At 32.0% G+C, this 15,822-nt stretch overlaps 1 long non-coding RNA gene across 1 annotated transcript; it reads left to right on the top strand.

Moving 5' to 3' along the window:
* The first annotated feature begins 6,481 nt into the window (after positions 1-6,481).
* On the top strand, positions 6,482-15,389 carry LOC134705469 (uncharacterized). Its single transcript, XR_010105574.1, has 3 exons — positions 6,482-6,535; positions 9,858-9,905; positions 15,345-15,389. It is a non-coding gene; the product is annotated as an uncharacterized LOC134705469 (long non-coding RNA).
* Positions 15,390-15,822: the final 433 nt, after the last annotated feature.

Below are 15,822 nucleotides of genomic sequence, written 5' to 3'. Positions count from 1 at the left end.
CCGTACATTGACCTATAATGGTTTACTTTTATTAATTGTTATTTGGAAGGAGAGTTGTCTCATTGGCACTCAAACCACATCTTCCTATATCTATTAGACAAAATCCGATGAGAATAACAAATAAAACATCAACACTAAATACATGAATTTGAGATAGAAAAGTACCATGACACGTCTTTAAGTAATTTGAATTCACACTCAAATATGAGAAGAAATAAACGACACAACAGAAACACAACGTCAAAATGTAACAGAGAAACGAACTATAATATAACAATGGCCATATCCCTGACTTGGTACAGAAAAAAAAATGGTGGGTTGAACCTGGTTTGTGGCATGCAAAACCTCCCGCTTTAATGGCAATATTAAATATATGACAACATAACAATAGATTTGAAAATAAAAAGAAATAGAGCTTTTTCTATACATAATTTCAAAGCATCAGAACGTTAAATCGTTTTAAATCAATGTTGGGAAATAAAACACTGATTTTATGCCCCATTTATGGGCATTATGTTTTATGGTATGTGCGTCCGTCTATTCGTTCTTTTGTTAATCCGTCTGTCCCGCTTCAGGTTAAAGTTTTTGGTCGAGGTCAGGTTAAGTTTTTAGTTGAGGTAGTTTTTGATGAAGTTTGAGTACAATCAACTTGAACCTTAGTACACATGTTTCCTATGATATGAGCTTTCTAATTTTAATGTCAAATTATAGTTTTTACCCCATTTTCACGGTCCATTGAACATAGAAAAAAATTGTGCGGATTGGGCATCATTGGGACACATTCTTATTTATTGCTATTATTGTATAACTTAAATTATTAAATCAATGTTATAGTATATTAATATATAAAGACTTCTTTCAGATACCTCACATGTAAAACTGTCTGAGAAGAATCGTACATTTACAGTAACATGGAATAATGTTTTCTCATCCTCCTTTTCTCTTTATTATGAAGTGTCTGTTGGAACAGTTTTAAACGGAGCTGACATTATTCAGTGGCAGGAGACAACAAATGAATTTCTGATAATGCATGTTCCGCTTCGTGTCAAAATTTCCAATGGAATGTCCATATATATTACAATTACAGCTGTTGGTATGAATGGACTATATTCAACTAAAAGCGTTGTGCTCAAACTTTAACATATTAAATATAACTTGTATCGATATAGCCAAATAAAGTTTTTCGTAAATATTGTTTGATTTTTTGTCATGGACAAGCATTTTGATTGAGAAAAACCAGTTACAGAAGATTTTTTTATGGAAATGTGAAAAATATTATATAGATATAGGAAGATGTGGTGTGAGTGCCAATGAGACAACTCTCCATCCAAATAACAATTTAAAAAGTAAACCATTATAGGTTAAAGTACGGCCTTCAACACGGAGCCTTGGCTCACACCGAACAACAAGCTATTCACATTTCGACTCATGACGAATAATGATGAAATTTATATGACTACATTTTTTTGCAGAAAACTTAATTAAACTCATTCTAAATTCAAAAAAATAATGTTCAAACACGAATTAGTACGGTTTTAAAGAACAATACCATTATTAAAGCATATTTTTACTTAGATGTGCTTTTTGGGTAGACATGTTCCCTAAATGAAATATTAAAATAAATTTCAAGTACTTATCTGTAGTAGGTGTCAATAAAAAGCTTGGATTTCATTATAAGGAAGTCAAAAACATAATTTCTACAATATAATCCATAGTCAAAAGATCTGCACTGAAAGTGTTATAACTTAATATCATTGGAATTTGAAAATTTGATTTTAAGTACATACAGACGAAATAAGCACATCTGTAAATTGCTCTAATAGATGTATGCGAATCATTTCCAAATCACAACAACCGTTTTTTCTTTTGAAATTTATCAAGTTGTGTCTTATATATAACATATTGATACTTTACTTGTTATGCGTTTACTTTTCTACATTGGTTAGAGGTATAGAGGAGGGTTGAGATCTCACAAACATGTTTAACCCCGCCGCATTTTTGCGCCGGTCCCAAGTCAGGAGCCTCTGGCCTTTGTTAGTCTTGTATTATTTTAATTTTAGTTTCTTGTGTACAATTTGGAAATTAGTATGGCGTTCATTATCACTGAACTAGTATATATTTGTTCAGGGGTCAGCTGAAGGACGCCTTCGGGTGCGGGAATTTCTCGCTACATTGAAGACCACTTGGTGACCTTCTGTTGTTTTTTTTTATTTTTTGGTCGGGTAGTTGTCTCTTTGACACATTCCCCATTTCCATTCTCAATTTTATTTAATTATTCTTCTGTAAAAGGAATTTTTAAATCATATAAAGAATAGATCAGACAAAACATTAGTTAAAGAGATTGCCATTTGTATAACATTCTTAAAAGACGTACAAGATGTATATGTGGGAATTCTAATGCATAACATGAATTCACAGAAAAAGACTTATTTTTATGTCACTGATGAGTATTATGTAGAAGAAACGCGCGTCTGGCGTATTTAATCATAATCCTGGTAGATCTACCTTTGATAACTATTAACCTTCAAATATCATATGTTCAGAGGCGATCGCAAACCATGTCATCAAAATTTAAAAAGACAGTATTACTTTGTTTGCCTTGAAATATTTCATAAATATACGGTTACATTATATTATATTGCTACCGGACGACAATTTGTTGTGGGATGATTTTCCCCTAGCAAGTTGAACCCACCTAGTAAGTAAAATAAATTTAACACACAATTCAGTGTGCACAACATGTAGATTTTTATCAAAGATCACTTCGGAGCCATTGATGTCTTTTTATCTTTTCAAATAATAATGATTTAGTTTTATATATATAGCTATTGTCATTTTTGACAAGGTTTTTGAATATAAAAATCAACAGGATATAGTATGAATATTGGTTAACCTAAAAAATAAAAAAATAATTCTTTGTTTTCATACGTGTGCTTCAATAATTTAGATTACTTACGCTTCGAAGTGAAGTGAAATGTTGTTTTAAACACTTTTCTGGGGAAACAATATTACCATGATATATATCATCGAAGAAAAAAAACAAGTAAAAGTATAACAAGAACCAACCAAAAACAACGCGTCGAAAAAGGACAGAACAACAAACTCTTATGTAAAACAAATACAAAACGTCACATAGTAATACTCACTAAAAATACCCTTTTTCAAATGGGAGGTGTTTTATACTATGAATAGATCAATATAAGTAAAATTGACACAAAAACTGGTTATGATCAAAGTAATGTAATTCGTCCAAATATTTGTTGTTGAAAACGACTATGTGTATGTTAATATCATTGTATACAATAGGAAGTATATTTAATAAAAATATAACTGGGTAACGCATAAAGCAAATAATCTTTGTGCAAATAACTTGAGACCGGTAACAAGGAACTGTTTTAGTGACTACGTGTGTAACAAGAAGCAATCTTATATCAATCTTAGAATGACTGATAGACTTTTACACGTTTGAATGTCTTATGAATTTCTTGAAATTTTTTGAATCCCTTTGTCTCAAACCTATTGATTCAGATAACTCGAATGTCGTACATCGTAATGTTTTGTCCTTTAGAAAGAAGTCTTAGCATCACCCTAAGCATTGTCAAGCTCTTACTTAACACGTTTTATTGTAAGTGTGGTTCTACTCACCCCTTTTTGAATGACAAATTATCATACTATCGGTTAGAACATATATGATGTTTAGTTTTATCCTTTCCACACCTCCTCTCCATTTCAAATTTGAGTGAAAATTATAACCTGTGATCATTTAATTCGTACTATCTTTTTTTTTTTAAGAAAACAAAAATCATTTTGAAAACACATGTTTTTCCCTTTTGGTGCCCTCATAAAATACCAAGCCTCATTTCCTCTGCTACTCCCATAAGGAAATCCTTTTGGACATCAAAATATTTTGTCTTTCTAAAATAAATTATTGTTTTTAATGTTCCTTTATACGATCATCTGATATAAACTATTCTTCAAATTTCACCAAAAACTATGAACTAGTATTTTACTTTCCATCGACAACCAGTGGTTTCGGGCACTCGTAACATGGCTCAACATTTTTGTTTCCGCTCCTTATCCCCTCCCCATCTCAACCCAACAAACCCCTCCTCCTTTCCTTCTTTAATTGAACAGGTGTGCAACAACACAACACTTAACATTCAAATGGAAATAGGAAATATGTCAAAGAGACAACAACTCGACCAAACAGCAGACAAAAGTATAATTTAAAGAGACTAAGTATTGAACCACGAGTACTCGCAGCTACTGAAATCTAGTTCAAAGTTGCATTTTCAATAATCATGTTCTATATTATTGAAATATCAATCGGTACTCAACAAACACATTTCGCAAAACTAGTCATGTTAAACAAAAAAACTTTAAAACTATGCAGTGAATCTTGTGCTCTCAATAGTTATTGTCATAAATATGTATACATCAGACATTATAAAGGGCATGTAGAAGATAATCATCTAAATGTTCCTCACCAAAAAGGAGGCCTGGGCCCAAAATTGGAAACTACATTCAAACATATGATTGCGTTGGATAAAAACCGGAATTTTTATACGTGTGCTTGTAAAACAAATGTCGTTGAAGAATATTCTAAATATAGCACAAACAACATTTTCGAAATGACCAAAAAAAGTGATCCGGATTTCGGCAATAAATGTCTCATCAGTAGTGTTAAAGATCAAAACGGTTTTTGGAAGGCCATATAATTTACCGCAATTTAGGATAGACTCTTGAATTTTAAAGACTTGTTTATACATTTTCGCTTTTACTTCATAGATAAGGAGCATCCGTTTTAATGATCATATATTATATATCTATGTTGGAGACAGTTGATCGTATGTATCTTTATAATTAAAAGGGAGAAACACAATGTTAACGTTTATAAAGCAACTGTACTATTTCCTTAGTACTAATGTTACCTCCGAATCTGTATCTATCTATAAGATTGTCCGTAACCAACACTTTTTCAGCAATCCGAAACATTTATCTTTTGTGTCATATTATTCCACCATACCGTTACCACGTATAACATTTTCTTACGCGCAATAACATTGTATTATTAAAATAAGTTTACGAAATGTATTTTTCAAATTAATGACCCAAAATCTAACTGAAACAAAAAAACAAGTGACAAGTTTTTGATACTCTGATGTAAAAGAAAAAAAATCAAAAAAGATTTGAATGCAGTAAATCATTATTCCACATTGCCTACCCCTGTTTACCTGTATCTCAAACATGTTAATTTGTCGGGACAGATTGATACTAAGACATGAAATAGCAACATCAAAGGCAGGTGTGGATCCGTTTTTTTAAATAATTCAAAAAAAGGGTTCCAACCCCAGGGAAGCACACACTTAGATCAACTTTTACAATATTTACAATAACTCTATGAAAAAATTGTAAAGCTATGCATGCATCCCTTTAACGCTTCACACGTCTGTAAATTTAGTAGGAATTGTTTTTATATTTAAGTATTAAAGACTTTATAAATCAAGGCAACTTATATGATTAACATTCAGAATTCTGAAACTTCCATAAATATTTTAACTCTTATTGAATATCATTGTGACAAAATTAAAATCGTTGTTTTTACTTTTATCTATAAATAAAGGATTGAGGAGTGCACAAATATACGCTAGCTAATAATAAATCATGTCAATCCCCGAAATTACAAATGTAAAACAATTTAAACAGGAAAACACACAGCCGAAGGTAGTACAAAACAATGAAAGGTAAACAATTACGATACACAGAATCAAAGCACATCCGTTCAAGAACATGCTCCTGATTTGGGACAGAACTTAATTATGATACGAACGTCCGTACATAATGCCCCCTATCGTTGTAAGTGGTGATCACACAATTCACAATTTGAATAAAGAAACCATAAAATAGTGTGATTTATTTTAACACAACTATAGAGACTTAAAAGAGGGACGAAAAATACTAGAGGGACAATCAAACTCATAAATCGAAAATAAACTGACAACACCATGGCTAAAAATGAAAAGACAAACAGACAAACAATAGTACACATGACACAACATTGAAAACTAAGGAATAAACAACACGAACCCCACCAAAAAAACTAAGGGTGATCTTAATGTATGAGATAAATATGTAATTTTTGAATAGTTGTTAACCAGGTTATTGGAATATAACAGCCTCAATCTCCGGTTACAAACCTTTGAAAATGGAAGTTGATCTTTCAATAAAATAATTAATGCAAGTTTTATATTTGTGTATTAAGCCTCTTTTGATTGTTAGTTTTATTGAATAAATGTTTTTTTTTATTAAAAAAATGCTGAAAAAACTAAATATGTTTGAAAAACTGTTTCTCAATACCACATTGGATTTGGAATGTGTTTTCCGTCTGGTCAAGTATAATTTGAGACTGACATTTTAATTCAAACCATGCTTTACCGATATGCACAGTCAGTGTTACAATCTTAACCAGTTGAGGTCATTCATATCAAGGCATGTACGATAATGGATTCTAATAATCTCGTTGTCCTACTTGCAGGTAAGCGCGTTTTAAGCTAATGTATTTATTGTGTAAACACCTACTAAAAGCTATTTATAAAAAATAAAATGCATATAGAATAAACGAATTACACATATGTCAATCCAAATACTACACATCCAATTTTGCATAGGTACTATTTTTGTACTTAAAATCTGTAGTACTGAAAATTTACTTTTGATATTAAGTACTATTTCTTTTCTTTAAAATTATTGTATTATTTACGTACCTGTATTTTACAGTACTTGATTTGTACTTACAATTTTGGTACAGAAATAATATCAAAAGCGATCACAATATTCCATGTTAGAAAATCTTAATTTAAAGAGATTTGAAAAAGACATACTATCAAAATGCTGAAAATGTAACGTTGTAACTGAAAATATGTAGTACTTAAATTTTCAAGTACAAATCAAGTACTGTAAAATACAGGTACCTAAATATTACAATAATTTTAGAGTAACAAAATAGTACGGAATATTAGAAGTAGATGTCCAGTACTACATACTTTTGGTACAGACATAGTACCAGTGTTCTTGTAAATGTTTATGTTTATGTGTACTTTAAGACATATTTAAATGTTGAACGTATGTTTAAAACTGAGAGGGAGAAATGAAGATTGGGTATGTACGTAGACAGTAACTTTGAATGAACTACAATTGAACTCTCTGTCTTGAATTAAAAATGAGGGTTTCTAGTGATAAGAGTAGAATTGTCAAATGTGTATGATAGTGCTTGTGTGAAGGTCATAACTGTTATATACCAGTTCTCCCTAAAATTTGTCAAATGTTTATGATAGTGCAAGTTTGAAAGCCATTACTGTTGTATAAAAAAAAATTCCTAATATTTGTCAATTGTTTATGACAGTGCAAGAGTGAAGGATATAACTGTTATATAACAAATCTCTCTAATATTTTGTGAGGAACATCTGATACACAAACAGTCTAGATTAGATGTTTTCATAGCAATTTGAATTGTATTTTTGAGTGCCTATAAAAATAAATGTGGCTGTAAAATTATATCTTCTCCAGACTATTTGTGAATCAAAGCTTGATGGCAAAATATAAGTTAAGTGTAGTGCATAATAAAATAACAACAATTATAAACTCTGAGGAAACTTCAAAACGAAAAGTCCATAATCAAATAGCAAAATCAAAACCCAAACACACACAAACACAAACACATCAAATGCATGGATAACAACTGTCATATTTATGACTTGGCAAATACATTTAAAAGAAAGAACATATATATCAGACCTTTGATTTTTCCCCCACCAAAATTTTGTGCGAATATTTTGATATTCCAAATTAGCTGTCATTACATATTTACATTTTCAAGAAAAGTTGATAATAGTATTTGCAAAAATGAACAATGTTAACGTTGTTATTGACCGTATGTACATATTTGTTAATGAGATAAGACATGTATTTTACAGCGCTTGGGTCTATGCAGATACATTTTTAATGATAATTATCTACTTCTGGTTTACTGAAGGTAATTTTTGTGTCAAATGATAGGTGTATGTGTTTTTCCATGAAATGATTAAAAATGCTACATCTGGTTTAATCAAGGTCAATATTGGTTGAAATGTTGCGAGGTCATTTGTTAACAAACATTTGATTGAAGAAAACAATCCATCTGAGGGGAAATAATTTCTGTAAGATGTCGTCTGATTGTTTCATACCAAAATATACTATCGTCATCACCATAAAACAAACATTTTAAATAATACAACAGTGTTTTCGATATCATAAAAACAAACAATTACTAAATATGAACATCGGTACAAGGACATCTTTAGTAAATATAAAACAACATGCAGACATCTTATACGTTCAGGTATTTTACATCCAATCTTTTAAAGAAGTGTTTTATACGAGCACAAATATGTCGAAATTCACCTCAAACGCTAACCAAACCTTTTAACAGACTTATTTATAAGAGACAACGTTATGATACTGTCGTCAGATATCAAAGGACTGCATATTTTTCAATTAATTTTGATTCACTCACAGGGTCTTTGAATCGGAAATAAACACATGTATTCTCAAACCAGTTGTTGGCATGATTCACAGGTTATGATCTTCTCAGTTGAGATATAAATTGAGGTCTGGTGCTGCCATGTCAGCAACTGCTGGTAGTCCCTTTATGATTTATTTACCGTTGTTATTTTAATTAGTTTCTTTTTGTACCTTTTCTGACATTGACTCGGACGTTTTTAAACTGAACTGTACTGTGCTTATTGATTGTATTTGGTTTTTCGACATTATCTAGAGGAGGAGGAATGAGATACCACAAAACATGTTAAACCCCCCACGTTGTTGTGCAAGTCTTTTAATTTCAATTATTTATATGTTTTGGATATAGTGGCATTTTCATGGATTAGGTTCACCTTCTGTTTATGGGCCAGTTGAAACCCGCCTCCGTTTGTGGGATTTTCACGCTGTTCTGAAGAATCGTTGGATGCCTTTTGTTGTGTTATGCTCTCTGGTCGTTTTGTTAAACACATTACCGATTCCCATTGTCAATTTTATTCGTTTTTGGTGATATGTAACTATCGTAAAGTGGTCTTACTAAAACTGCATATGTAATAAGAAAGACGTCTAAACTGTATGAATTTGTATTGATGACTAAAGTACAAGATAACGTCATAAGTAAACGACGTTGGATTTACAATAATGTCGCGTTACGTTAACGTTCTCTTCTTATATGCGTGAATTCCAACATTTACTAACCGTTACATAGTATTCGAAATATCTTTTCACATATTTGAAACGAAATATTGTACCCAGCTAATTTTAAAATTGTTTACACAAAATACATCATATTAATCATGTTAATAATTTCCATTTAAAAGTTAGAAATATTCAAACTCATCCAATTCCATATCTCCCGTATTGTTCCGAATCATGTATTCCCTTTTAGGATGTCTTCTCCTCCATTATGTTTTACTTGTTGTCTTTAAGAATGTTTTTTATATCTATGTAGTACTTGTTGTCTTTTTGAATTTCTTATCGCCAAATCATGTATTTACAAGTATAGTCTTTTAGAATAGCTTGTCCCTAATTTAGTATTTCGTCTTGCCTTTACGTATGTCCTGTCCCAAATCATTTACTACGTGTAGTTTTTCAAAATGTCTTGTCCCCAACCATTTATTACTTATTCCCGTTTAGAATGTCTTGACCCCAATCCTGTACTAAGTGATGTCTTTAAAATGTCTTGTTCCCAATTGATTATTACGTATTGCCTTAGATTGTCTCATCATTATTGCAGAAACATACATAGGCAGACAATCTATTATGTTTTGTACTTTTTGTAGTATGGTTGAGTATTGGAATATCTACTTCATTTGTACTGGATTCTACAGGTAAGTTATTATATCATCAATATTTGGTCATTCATTAAGGTCATCAGTAGTTATAGTGTAACGTCGGTGTTTCTGCTGTTTCGTTATTTCCCCCTTACAGTTGATGTGTTTTCCTCGGATTTGTTGTCTCTCTATCGATTGATGACTTTCGAACACCGCAATACTACTGTTGCTTTAATTCATTATAGTTATTGAAGGTACCAGGTTTATAATATGATACACCATACTCGCGTTTTGCCTTATAAGATAGACCCATCAATGACGTTCAAATCAAAATAGTAAGAAAGCTAAACAAGTATAAAGAGGAAGATATTTGATAACCAAAATTCCCCAAAATTATGCCAAATACTGCTAAGGTAATCGATGCCTGGAATAAGAAACACTTAGAATTTCAAAAGTTTATAAAAGATGAATTATTACTCATGTTAACACCAACATATGTTACAATATTTCAGAATAATGATGTCTTCTTCAAAAGTCTGAATTGTATAATCACCACTTACAACGATATGGAGCATTATGTACGGACATTCGAATCATAGTAAAGACATGTCACAAATCAGGATAGAATTATAAAAAGAAAAGTAGAATCACAAAAATACTCCATTATCACTGTACTTTTATGCATATTTTTAGGGGCCAACTGAAGGACACCTATGGGTGCGGGAATTCTCGCTACATTGAAGACCCATTGGTTGCCTTCGGCTGTTGTCTTCCCTATGGTCGGGTGGTTGTCGCTTTGACATATTCACCATTTCCTTTCTCAATTTTATTGAACTTAGAGGAAAATCAATTCGGAAAGTCCATACTCACATGGCAAAATCATATAACAATACGCATCAAAAACGAATGGACAAGAACTGTTAAAATCCACCAATCAAACAAAAATGCTGTAGGCGAGGAGTGGCACTACGTACGAAATCATGAAATAACAGACCAAATAATTGTATATCCCTTTTTAAGGCTAATATAACTATATAATATGAAGTAGATAATTATATAATTAATTTATTATACTTTCAAATATGATACCTTGAGCTATCATACACATTAGACTTATTAAAAAAAGGGAGTTTAAAAGATTACCTCTCTTGGGTCATATATCCTTAGGAAAAGTCGACCTTAGATATGTTTGGCTCTTTTTGCGTCTTTTTTTCTCTTATACAGTTTTCGTTTTGTTGAATGTTTGTTTTTGAAATATTCGAGCGTCCTTTATTAAGATAATCGAGATAAGTGCTCTGACCGTAGGACTGTTAAGCGGTATTTTATTATGTTATTGTTATAAAAATATTAGGGACTACTAGTATTGCAAAGTTTATGAGCTCTCAAAAATAGAACTGAATAACAAAGGTTTCATTCTGTATTATAAATGAACTGTTTTCCTCTTGAAAAAAGCATCCATAATTACGGTTGAAATAGTAAACGAAATGACAATGATGTGGAAAGGAGTTAATTAATTATGAGTACGTAATATGTGATCAGTCACACGGATGTCATTCGGTTTAACGAGAGAAATGATTGTGAAAGAATATCTAACGGAGGTCAAGCATTGAGCGACGATAGTGAAAGCTCTGGTAACGGATCGTGAAAGACATTGAATCGAGAAGACATATGAAAGGTCAATAAATATTCTTATTTAATTATTTATACAGACAAATAAACGAGAAAATAAAACTGTCTGTCAAAGTTGTTTAACATTAAAATCAGTATGTGGGAATATCCAGTTTCAAAAGTATATAGTTATTAGAAAAATATAAAAGGAAGATTTCTTCTCGACATTTCAATGACATAAAAAATGTAAACAAACATGAATTTTTTACAAATTCGACTAGAAAAACCACTTTTATCCGAATAAGGGCATTCTATTTGAATATATCAAATGGTTCTCATAGTTATTTTGTATAAACATAATCTGAAACTTGGTAAATAAAGAATTATTATTTACACAAAAATTGATTTTTCGGATCGTGAAAGATCACGTACCGCATTTTTGAAGATCGTGAAAAGGATCGTGAAAGATCTGATGCTACGAAGACGTTCAAATTATTCTTCAATTATATCATAATTAATACTTGTTATTGGTATTGAGAAAGCTAGATAGGTCAACATCCTCAATAGGTTTAAGCATTTCAAAGTATTAATATTTTCAGGAAATGAAATGTCAAATAGTTGGATGATTGTAGAATGAAGCTTTTTATTGACATATGAAGTACTCACTTATCACGAGTTATAGGATACCCACATTTTGTATATTGGATCCTATAAACTGCATGTTCGTCAGACAGGATTCACCTGACCCTGATTTTGCCTCATTTCATGGATGAAGATTCATTTTTGTGGTCAAGGCACAATACATGTCTATGACATTACACTTCAAACTGCTCAGAGTCTGAATTTAGACCTTTCTACGCTCTTCGCGTTCTCACTATGGACATACCACGATTCATGCGATTGCAACACGATCTTACCACGCTTCTACTGCGATTATAACACGCTCGTCCCACGACCTTACTACGACCATACCACGCTCATACCGCGATCTTATTACGCTCTCAACAATAATGTCAGCACCGAACTCCATATAAATACTGTTTCATTCCTTCTATTTCTCATTTATAAGAATATTTTACGGAAACAACACAGACATCTCATCTTTATATTCGTCAACTATTGCTCGGCAAACCTCGGGTAAAAATGAACTTATAGAATTCCGCGCAACTCTGAAGTCATACTACAAGGTCGAATACTTGTCACCAGTAGCTAAATGTCTTAAAGTGATGGCAATTTTAAGACCAGGCGATAGGGCTCTTCTAAATAGCGTATTCGTCTTCTTAACTCTTGAACCAACTCGGTTAAGAAGTTCATCGAACATCACTGGGGACATTCTTAAAAAATGGAAGAAGGAAGATTCATCCTCAATTCTTTACTCGTTCATCAACTGATCATAATGACCAAACTAGAGTCTCATATCCGTTGCTAATCAAGGACGAATCCAAAAGGACCTACGCCGTCTAAATGTTCTTCGAATCCTTCTTCTTCGCTCTCTCAATAACACCATTATGGCTTGGTCGTTAAGATTTTGTATCTGAGTTATTGATTGAAGAAGCATATTAACTACATGTACATGGTCTTGTGTTTCCATGGTTAAATTGAAATTGATGTTTCAAACAAAAACTGAAGAGCTATTAAACATGTATGTGACAATGACAATGAGCATGACAAAAACTCGAAATAGTCGTGGTACGAACGTAGACAGGTCGTAAGAAGAGCGTGATGAGGACGGCATGAACGTAATAGAATCGTTCTATGGTCTTGAACAGCGTGGTGTAAACGTAGTTGGGTCGCGGTGACAACGTGATGATCGTAGAGAGGTCGTGATAACGTCGCTGTGAGATCGTAGCGTAATCTACCCGAATAAAATGACGCTCTCGTTACGATGGTACAGCGACCTTTGCGATCTTACCACGACCTTACTGCGCTCTCACTACGCTTCTACTACGACTTGATTTCGCCACGACTGCACCACGCTTGTTTTGAACATGTTCAAAGTTGGCCACGCTCATCATGATCTCCAAGACCTTACCACGAACGTATAACGACCTCACTGCGATCTACACGATCGCACTACGCTCGTCAAAATTTGCATTTTTTTCATAGATCGTAGTGCGATCGTGGCCTAGTGGGACTGGGGTATTATAGGATAATGTAAACAATCTCCAAATTAGTTTTAAGGAAAATTTTAATTTCATGGTGATTTCTACATGTACTAGTGGTTCCCAAAATATATAGAATCAAAAAGCGTAAAGACAAACCAATGGTTAATAATTCTTGTTTCTTCATTGGTATGATACTGACTTGATAAGGAGTTCCTTAGGAATAATAAAAGAAATTAGCAGTATCTCGTTACTTTACTTTTCTCTGTATAGATGATGTTCTCTTTTCTTCCTGTTTGATTTAAATGTTTTGATTACTAGTCTGTTGAGCGCGTTTATCCCATCAAACTTGACAAAGAATATTAGAGATATATACAATATAAAACAGGAGATGTGGTATGATTGCCAATGAGACAAGAAACCAAAATAACACAGAATTAACAACAATAGGTCTACGTACGACATTCAACAGGGAGCAAAACCCATACCGCATAGTCAGCTATGAAAGACCCAGAAATGACAATATAAAACAATTCAAACGAGAAAACTAACGGCCTAATTTATGAACAAAATATGAATGAAAAACAAATATGTAACACATAAACAAACAACAACAACTAAGTTACAGGCTCCTGACAAGTATGTCTTATGTTTTGACAAACAGCTAGAGATTAACAATTAGGGTCAGTTGAAAACAAAACTTTATTTCAAAAGAGATGATTTAAGTTCCGAAATAGAGAACTTTCCATTCACATGTAGTAATATTCAAGTTCGCCTGAATATTGAGTATTTATTCTTTTTTATGGTATTTTCTTTTGATTTTATTGACGGATAATTTCCTTTCACATCACAGTAAATTGATTTGAAATAATATCCCTAAAAACACAGAATTCACGTGCCGTTTTCAAAGAAATTAAAAACGTTGATATTGGTAAAAGACAATAACAATCAAAACCAAGGGGTAGACAAAGACTCACAAAACCAAAATACATTTACATCAACAGTTATAAATAATAATAGTTAAGAAAAAATAGGAACTCCACTGAAAACCGGGAGTGAACTTAGGTGCTCCAGAAAGGTAAGCATTTCCTGCACCGTATACGACACCCGTAGTGTTATTTCTTTGTTCAGTTTGGAAATGGTGGAAGGTTATTATGACTGAGTGAGAATAGCAGGTATGATTTCTGACACACTTTTGTCATAATTGCCAATCAGCTAATGATGGCGACCGTAAAATTTCTCGAGTGATGACCTTAATTTAATTGATTCATAGCTCTGTCTATTTTTCTGTCAATTTTTGAGAAAGCAGTTTTCCTCGTTCAACAAAATCAACGTACTTTGAGCTAGCTCTAGAGTACAGTATCAATTGGAACACATATACTCAATATGCTGTAGCTGCTAGGATGTTGCTAAACAGAATTGAAAGTTGACTATAGGAAAATTAATATACATAATATATGTTTTCCTTGACTCTGTATGATTTTGCACAAAGTATGCTGAGTTCCAGCCCAAAACTAGATATTTAAAACGTCTAGTGCCATTTTTGGTAAGGAAACATAAGATGAAAAGTTCTTTCAGTCGAGCTTTAAGTTAAGTATGTGGAATAGTGGTATAAAAAGTTGAAAAATCAAAGGTTTTAATGTTGGGACAATGTTTTAACTGATTGAGAATGTAAATTCATCAATAACTCTTTTGAATTTTTCTATATTTTTTTTTTAAATAGCGTTATACAGATTATCATAAATAATCCACAATCGATTGCTTTCTCACTGTCTTTGTTTTTCAGAATTTCGTTGTGGAGATAATGTCTGTCAAAGACATCAGGTATTTGATAAATTATCTGTAGAAAATACGAATTATAATACGAGAACATTGTTAACCTAGTATTTTTTTCTTGAAATTTATATGTGTGACATTCGAATATCGAATCAAATTAATGATAAGTAATAACAGTATAAATAAGTAGTAATATTGGAAGAAGTAATAAAGAAATTCGTGTCATATAAAAAAAATAACATGAACGATTTAGGAATCTGATAATAATATTCTTTACTGAGCATTATTAATTGTTATCTGAAAATGATATTGAACTGTGATTTGATTTCCAATGAAAAAAAAAAAATAAATGACTAAAGGGTGAGATAAATGAATAAAGGTAATTGTTCTGCCTTCAGCAATGCACAAAAAATAAACAAAATGCACGCTTCGAATGGACAGGCAGAAACAAAAATAATGGCCAAATGTTTTTTTTTTAAAGTAATAGA

The sequence above is a fragment of the Mytilus trossulus genome, chromosome 2, assembly GCF_036588685.1.
Source record: "Mytilus trossulus isolate FHL-02 chromosome 2, PNRI_Mtr1.1.1.hap1, whole genome shotgun sequence".
Taxonomy (NCBI): domain Eukaryota; kingdom Metazoa; phylum Mollusca; class Bivalvia; order Mytilida; family Mytilidae; genus Mytilus; species Mytilus trossulus.
Note: the sequence above shows the minus strand (reverse complement) of the source record. Positions and strands in the feature narration are given on the sequence as shown.